The 8,414-nt window shown below is 42.2% G+C and overlaps 1 long non-coding RNA gene across 1 annotated transcript; it reads left to right on the top strand.

Annotated features, from left to right (window-relative positions):
* Positions 1-315: 315 nt before the first annotated feature.
* Positions 316-847, top strand: LOC109941619 (uncharacterized). The gene is made up of 2 exons (XR_002264286.3): positions 316-489; positions 577-847. It is a non-coding gene; the product is annotated as an uncharacterized lncRNA (long non-coding RNA).
* Positions 848-8,414: the final 7,567 nt, after the last annotated feature.

The following is an 8,414-nucleotide window of genomic DNA, read 5'->3' as shown; positions in this document are numbered from 1 at the left end:
AGAAAATGTTTATTGGTTCAGCATAGACTGATAGACGTGTTGAAACTGGGCTGTGTCCTATTTTGTCATGATTCGGTTCTTTGAAACCAACAACACGATGAATTGACTCCTGGACATACTCTGGTTGGATCAGCAGTACATGTTGAGAGCAAGCCGACACTTGATCAATCCCTACAAAATGGACCAAGATGGTCTTGTGTGAAATCATCATGAAGACCGTTGAACAAGGTTACGTTTCAACAACCCCCGACTCACTTGACACACAAGGGTTCAGCTGCAGCCTGCAGGCAACGGCTATTAATAGGCTCCGGAAGCTTTGTGATTTTAGGCGTAGCATCGTCATCCCTCGGTGCCAACTGCCAACCAGGAAACAAAACATGCAAAGAAACGGTTGTGGTTTCTTGACGACTCGGCTGCTGCTTCTTCTGATATTGGTCATGTTAACGGTTCATCTTGGCTTATCAGCAATTACGCCTGGAGGTCCCGGTGGTAAGTAGCCCACCACCACCACCATCCGTTTACACACTGATTATATTATGTTCATGGCCTGGTATTTTCTCGCCGTCTCCATCGCAGATCCTCCCGTACAGGGGAGCCCTTCTTGCTGTCAGAAAAATGTCTGCTGTTAATAGACGTATCGTGCAACGCATGGAAGAGTCCAACAGCATGTGTGTGTGTGGGCAACGAGTCAGCTGGATCTCCGCTCTCCAAATTTTTCGTTTGCTTTCCGTTTAATCCCTATATATGGTCACTGTATTTGTACAGCTTATTTCTTCCAAAGAGTTTGATTCCCCTCATAGATATTTCAACATATATCTCTTGCATATTAAAGAACCAGTTTCCACGATATCCGCCGTCGTCATCGTGCTCCCCTAAAGTTAAATAGTAAAAACGCTAAAATTACACGTAAACGATGACTTGAACCACGATTGTTTGGATCTAATAACCCACCGTTGGTCAATTGTTTTTAATTGCTGCGTGTCATAAAAAACAAGGCAACACAAAAATTGAGAAACAAGGACTTTCGTCCTCAAGGTAATACACCTTCGGTGTCATAGTTTGAAGACGAAGGTTTAGATGTATAACAAAACACGGAATTCTCGTATACTTGATTCCAATCCTCCACTGAGAACCAAGTCAGTATGTGTTATGAAAATCTTCATCCAGAGTTTGGTACTCCTTCAGAGTATGAATACGAAGGACGAAGGCCTTTGAACAAGAATGTATATCAGAAGTGAATTGTAATGTAAAGACACAAATAAAAAAACAACACACGAGAGCTATCTTTCTGTTGTCTTATCATTTTCAGTATGTCTCTCATTACATTAGGCGAATTTACAAGCATACATTCGGCTTCTGAACAATGTGGTGCACGAAGGTTCTTCGAACGCTAAGCACTATGAAGTTAGGGCTCTTGAAAAAGGTACTTTATGCAGCGTACTGTTCATCTATTTATAGGGGAGACGAACCGACCTTGTACAGATTTACAGTAATACCCATCAAGGCTTTCATACGCTGTTTACAGATGATATAAGGATAGTATTGTTTTGTCTCCGCCTTCGTCTTTGCGGGTCTCAGCCTTCGTTGTTCATTGACTTCCTTTTTGACTCACGCTCGATGCCATTGCCTTCGTTTTCCATTTATGCTATTTGCGCATAGACGAAGCGTCTTTGATTACTGCTCCAGTCGAAGATCAGTTTCATCTGTAAGAAGAAACGTTCCTGAAAGACATTTACTCATGACTGAAGTTATGTGTTAGGTGATTGTTTCTTCGTCAATAAGTGGTCTTTGGCATCGCTTTTCGTTGTGTCCTTAAGGCAATCATGTAATATAACTAATCAAAGGACCTTCAGCAGTATAGGCCCCTAACAGTAGCCCTTTGCGGGATGAGTTCGTTGTTTCATAACGAGCTTAGATCACAAAAAAATATAATTGGGAGGCCTTGTGCTAAAGGTCCAAAAAACACCTCCCCGAAGCTCGTTATGATAATGGCACTCCTGCATAGTTGGACCCAGTGGACATTGGGTGTGACAGTTTAAGTCGAACGGTTGCGCGTATAAAAGGGGCGGTACCCATCGTTATAGGGCACGACTCTTGATGTTTGTATTTACTGTTTTTTGTGCTTGCTCCACCTTCGAAGCTGGCTTCGAACATTGTCTGCCTTCTTTCAAACCAGCCTTAGCCAGTTTAGAGATCACTTGATTTTCTCTTAGAGTGCTGCAAAGATGTCGCTGACACCTTCAATAGATGTGCCAGAGGCATAGACTGAGGAATTTGTTTCGGCAACGGGAGCTACTGCTTCCTAGGCCAAACCTAGCTCGTTGAATCAGTCGAAAGATAGTGACAACATAGATATTGAGGAAGACAACACGATCATACGCCCCACAAAGCCCAACAACCATGTGGACTTTGGCAAGTCCAAGATCAAAGAAGGACACATTGAGGTACTTAACCGTTTTGGCTACATTGACAATGTTGAGTGGGTGCAGTTAGGAGGTGAGGAATTAGTACCGAGTCCAAGGGAGGTCAAAGTTGTGTTTCGGTGCTTTTTGAAGGCTGGTCTTAGGTTCCCTTTACATAAGACGATAGTTGCAGTGTTAAAGAGGTTTAACAACTATCTTCATCAGCTTACCACAAATGCTATAGTGCGTTTAGGATTTTTTATTTAGGCTGTTCGAAGTCAGGGAATCGAACTTGATGCTGGAGCTTTCTACGAGGCTTTTAGTCATATCCATGAACTGTATTTCTAGACAAAGGTGATAAGGGGTCTGCATAATATTTTTTGTTCCTATAACTTTGTGTATCGAAGAGGTTCAATGTTCCCGGCTCTTGCTTATCAAAGCAAGTGGCTGAATGAGTGGTCGAAGGAATGGTTTTACATGAAGAACGACTTGGCCGCACGAGCTAATATATCAGACATTATTCAACCTCCTATTGTCACAAGTTTTGATTTTAAAAAGCTGATGTGCTAATTCGAAGCTCAGGCTTCCATAGTTGCCTTCAATGCTGTTAGCACCCATATTGGAATGAGGGATCTTATTCAGGAGTTCCTAGCTTTTAAAACATGGCCCCTGGCAGCTGAGTGGGACATGCCGAAGATGTCTCAAGGGGATGCTTCGGACATTGAGTCTGGGCTATTTAGGCTTCATTATAAGTATGTATTCGAAGATGATTTTGGAGAATCTAGTGATGGGTGGCTGTATTATGTTGAAGCGAGGTGCAATGAAATTCTTGGTAATTATAGTAAGTCCAAAGCCGAAGCTCTGCAATAGGCCTTCGGAGCCCGGAAGAGGCATCAATTGAATCGTGTCTTTGATGCCATCGGGTTCTTTTATCATGACTATCCCGTCATGGTTCAGGTTCCGAAGAAGAGAAAGAAGAAAGTGACTACGAGGTGAAGCAAAATTCTGAACGTGCGCGTTGGATCAACTCTTCAAGCCTTAGAGGAAATTCTGGTAAATGGTCTTTTTATTTTTGGTATACTCGTTATAGATTTATTTTATTAATTTTCTTCTTTGAATCTCTTAGGTTGTACCCGAAGCCAAGATAGGAGTTGAGATTGAAGAACTCCCTCCTATGGAGGCCGAAGAAGCGAAGATTGTAGAAGCTATCAACTTGATAGCGCAGAAGGTTAAGCCTTAGGGGTTGCTTCCAGAGAGTGATGAAGAAGATGACAGGGAGCGAATAGCTCCAGTGATGAGTTCATTATTCGATACTTTCAAAGATGAAGCTGAGAAGAATACTACCGACACAACACTAGCGCCGAAGGACTCCACACTGCTAGCTAAAGAAAATACTGCTCCAATTAGTCCAGAACTTGAACAGGTTGACTCATTCGGTGATCATAGCAGCCAAAGACAAGGGTTCCTCGGAGCCTGCCCTGGCGGAAGAGAAAGGAAAAGGGCCTGCTAAATTCGAAGAGGCCAAAAAAGCAATCAAGGATGACACACCATTTGGTGACGGGCCCTTCGACCAAGACCTGGGTGGCCGAAGGTATCGGTTTCACCATGCCATAGGGAAGACAATCGGCGCGAAGCAGCTGGCTGAAGCCGTTGGTTTCGCTGAACAAATGGGGTACCCTACGGGGTCTACCATTTTTGGGGCGGGCAAGATGATTATTTGTAATGCTGCCCTGACAACATGGAGACAGAGGTGTGCCATTATATGGCGGACAATGTTGGCTTTCCGAAGTTGGAAGCGATGCTTTCAACTATGTCTAATGAAGAATTTTCTGATTGTCTGGCTTATACTCATCTTAAGGTAATTTGTATTAGTTTTTGTTTTTTAGCTTCGAGTTGCTTTGATGAAATGACTTATCCTTTGTATCTCTGTAGGGCCTATTCCTAGGCAAGGAGTTGAACAAGAGAATTGTCAAGAGCGAAGATGCCCGGAAAGAAATAATGAAGCTTACATGTGAAGTGTCTGGACTTCTGTTTGATTGTGAAGAAAAGGAGAGATCTTTCAAGATGCTAGAAAAATGTTTTATTGATAGCTGAACCGAAGTCTAGACAATGTATAAGGAGAAAGCTAAACTTGAAGCTTCGAATGCTGAATAGAACAAACGCATCGCATCGCTCAAAGCTGAGTTGGGCCAAATGAAAAAGGAGTACGAAATTGAAATGACGAAGCTAAAGCAGTCATCTGCCGAAGTGGTTGTCAATCTTAGCAGTGCTCAAGTGAAGATTGATGACATGAAGGCTGAGATAAGCCATGTGAGGGGGCTCAATGAAAATTACTGAATCTTGTTAGCCAACTGCCATAACCTTGGCAACAGATGCCACAATGAGCTGTTGAAGACCTTCTCTACTGCCTGAGCTCTATCCAAAGTGATTTTGTTTTCAGATGGCGACTTAGAGGGTTTGATGAGGTGGGTACTTAGCGAGACTTGTGCTTTTAACGGTGTCCTCTCAGCTCAAGAGGACTATTGTTCTTGGATAGGCGCCTAAAGCACTGCTTTGGTTCTGCTGAAAGCTGGGTGCAAACACGTGAGGGCTTGCACAGACCTTGATTTCAAAGTCTCTGTCGACCATGTCCGAAGGTCAACTGCCGAAACTTTGGAATGGTCTAAGAAGGTCTTATCTGAGATTTGGAAGAGGGGCAGAAAAGAGTTGTGTATTGTTGATTCCACAAAGAATAGAGAGAAGGTATGTGCTTTGTTACATTCATCTTTTACCTTCACGGGGCATGGTCATGCTAACTGTAAAATTTCTATAGGCAAGGCAAGCAACCGAAAAGGCTCTGGACATTAGAAAAAAAGATTCAGAGTAAGAAGTTCGAAGATATTTAACTTTCACTTTTACAAAATTTGATGAACTTTTTTGAATAATTACTTTACTAAACCTTGTTGAAAAGTTTCCACTTCACAGGTAATGATTAAAGTAAAACATATCGAGACCGAAGCTAAGGATGCCGCTGCCGAAGCTGAGGCAATCTCTGTCAGGGCTATAAAGAAAACTAAGATGATGCTACCTTGAAGATCTGTGAACAGATTTACGACGAAGCAATGCGGAATGATCCAGTAAATTGATTTTGTAAAAAACAATGATGTTTTATTGTAATAATTCGAACTGTCCAAAACTCCTTCCAAAGTTTATTTGGTTGTTTTATAGTATATTTTGCATTTACGTTTCACTGTTTGTTCCTTTTATTTAGAGAAGTGTGAAATTTTAATCATGCATTTTTTAGCCAAAGGAGAAAAACAACTTCCCTTGTTTTCACATATTTGAGAAGAAAACATATGTATACATTTTTGGATATAATGAATCACGGCTCTGCATCCCCTTAGGGATGATTTCAGAATTTTTTTCCTTATCATTGCTTCGGATGAAACAAAGTATAGCTCTGCATTCCCTTGGGAACGAGTTCAGAGCTTTTTCTCATTAGTTTAGAAGATAGCTCTACATTCCTTAGGAATGAATTCAGAGCTTTTTTCACCATTTCTTATGTGAAATAAAACATAGCTCTACATTCCCTTAGGAACTACTTCGGAGCTTTTTCACCATTACTTAGGTGAGATAGAACATAGCTCTGTATTCCCTTAGGAACGATTTCAGAGCTTTTTCACCATTACTTAGGTGGAATAGAACATAGCTCTGGATTCCCTTAGGAATGACTTCAGAGCTTTTTCACCATTACTTATGCGAAATAGAACATAGCTCTGCATTCTCTTAGGAACGACTTCGGACCTTTTTCAACATTACTTAGGTGAGATAGAAAATAACTTTGCATTCCCTTAGGAACGACTTCGGAGCTTTTTCCCCAATACTTAGGTGAGATAGAACATAGCTCTGCAATATTCTTACTATTGGACTCAAAGATACTGGATCATTATTGTATAGATTTGCATGCTAATGAAAATACTTATGAAAGTAAATGTATAGATACAATAGTGGCTTGTTGATAGCTTCGGGATCATTTACTCAGCCCCTTAGGGTATTCAGTATATGTGCTTCGTCTCCGGGACCATGTTGTTGACAGTATAGGTTTCAGATCCCTCCCTTTTGTCCCTTTGTTGTAGGTCTTGCCTTGGAAACTTAAGTTGATTAGCGGGGACTTGATCATAGGGAGGCGGTCTTAGGATGAAGGAGGCAGCTGGTGACTATGTACTCATCACTGGGTTGCTTGAGGCATTTGAGGCTGAAGGCATACTTGGCCTTGGCTCTTGTGACTGGGTTTGAACATATTGCGGGGTGTAGGGTGAACATTACGAAGATGTAGTGTACACCTCTTTTAGCTATGAAGGTTGAGTAGCTGACGAAGCAAGCTCTTTCTGCTTGTTGATGGTATGATGGCATGTTCTTGTAGTGTGGCCCTTGTCCTCACCACAAAACAAAAAGAATGGCGTCCTTGGGGGCACACCAAATCTACCACCAGAGCTTCGACCACCCCTTCCTTTCGAAGTAGGTGGTCAGAATGTGCTATGTGAATGTTGTTGCTGAGAGCTTGCCTGTTGTCCTGACTGACCCTGTGACTGGGCCATCCTTTCCTCACCTTGTGATGGGTTATGGATGTTTCGAACATGTCTTGGATGGAACCTTCCTCCGAAGCGCCAGACGACTTTGGTGTATCTATGGAACTCTTCCCTTGTTTGGTAGAAATCATTATCGGCCCTTATGTACTCATCCATTTTCTGTAGTCACTTTTCAAGGGAGTGATGAGGCTTCCTTGCAAAATACTAGGCAGTTGGTCCTGGTCTGAGTACCTTGACCATAGCTTCAATGACAATGTCATCCTGGACTGCCGGAGCTTGAGCCCGAAGCCTGAGAAACCTTCGGACAAATGACAGAAGGTATTCATTTGGCTCCAGGGTGCACTGAAACAAAGCTTGCGCAGTGACATGCTTGGACTAAAAATCCTAGAAGCTGGTAAGAAGCATTTCTTTAAGCTTCAGCCATGAATTAACATTCCTTGGTGAAGTGACAAGTACCAAGTTTAGGACACACTTTGGACCGCCATGACCAAGGACTTTGCCATGACTTCTGAGTTACCACCATAAGATGATATGGTAGCTTTGTAGCTCATGAGGAACTACTTTGGGTTTGTCAGGCCATTGTAGATAGGTAGTGTAGGAGGCTTATACAGTGGTCGCCATGGTGTGACTTGTAGTTCTGGTGTCAGTGGGGAAGCTTCATCATAGAGGAAATCTTGGGCATTGTATACTTCATGACGAAGATTGTCATGATCACGTCCATTGTAATCTTGATCCCTAAAGTTGTTCAGATTTTTGTGTGCTTCAATTTTGCGCATATCTTCAGTTGCTTCATTAATCTTCCTTTGGAGCTCTGAAAGACGAAGCATTTTTCCTTGCGCTTTTCAACTTGCTAGTGGATGAGTTCAAGGTTGCTGATTTCCTCATCAAGCTCTTATTTACGGGGGTCGAACTGATGGCCTTTTTATTTTGGTTCCTTGCTTCTCTGATGAGATCTTCGTTACCTTGATTGGGATCGATCGGTGCAAGGATGGAGCAAATTGTCGTTGCTTTCTTCTGTGGCATGGTGTATGTTGATGTGGTCGTGAAATCACCGGAGGTGGATGCTAATGTTGGTTACTTGTTTTTAATTGTTGTATGGCATCAAAAACAAGGCAACAGAAAATGATAAACGAGAACCTTCGTCCTCAAGGTAATACACCTTCGATGTGATAGTTTGAGGACGAAGGTTTAAATGTATATCAAAAGACAGAATTGTCATATACTTGATTCCAATCCTTTGAAGGTACTGAAAACCAAGGAAATATATGTTATGAAAACCTTTGTCCAAAGATTGATACTCCTTCGAAGTATGAATACAAAGGACGAAAGTCTTTGAACAAGAATGTATATCTGTCGGGGACCATAATTAGGGGTACCCCCAAGACTCCTAATCTCAGCTGGTAACCCCTATCAGCACAAAGCTGCAAAGGCCTGATGGGTGCGA

This window comes from Zea mays, chromosome 8 (assembly GCF_902167145.1).
Source record: "Zea mays cultivar B73 chromosome 8, Zm-B73-REFERENCE-NAM-5.0, whole genome shotgun sequence".
Lineage (NCBI taxonomy): Eukaryota > Viridiplantae > Streptophyta > Magnoliopsida > Poales > Poaceae > Zea > Zea mays.
The sequence above is the reverse complement of the archived record's forward strand: the minus strand, read 5'-3'. Positions and strand labels throughout refer to the sequence as shown.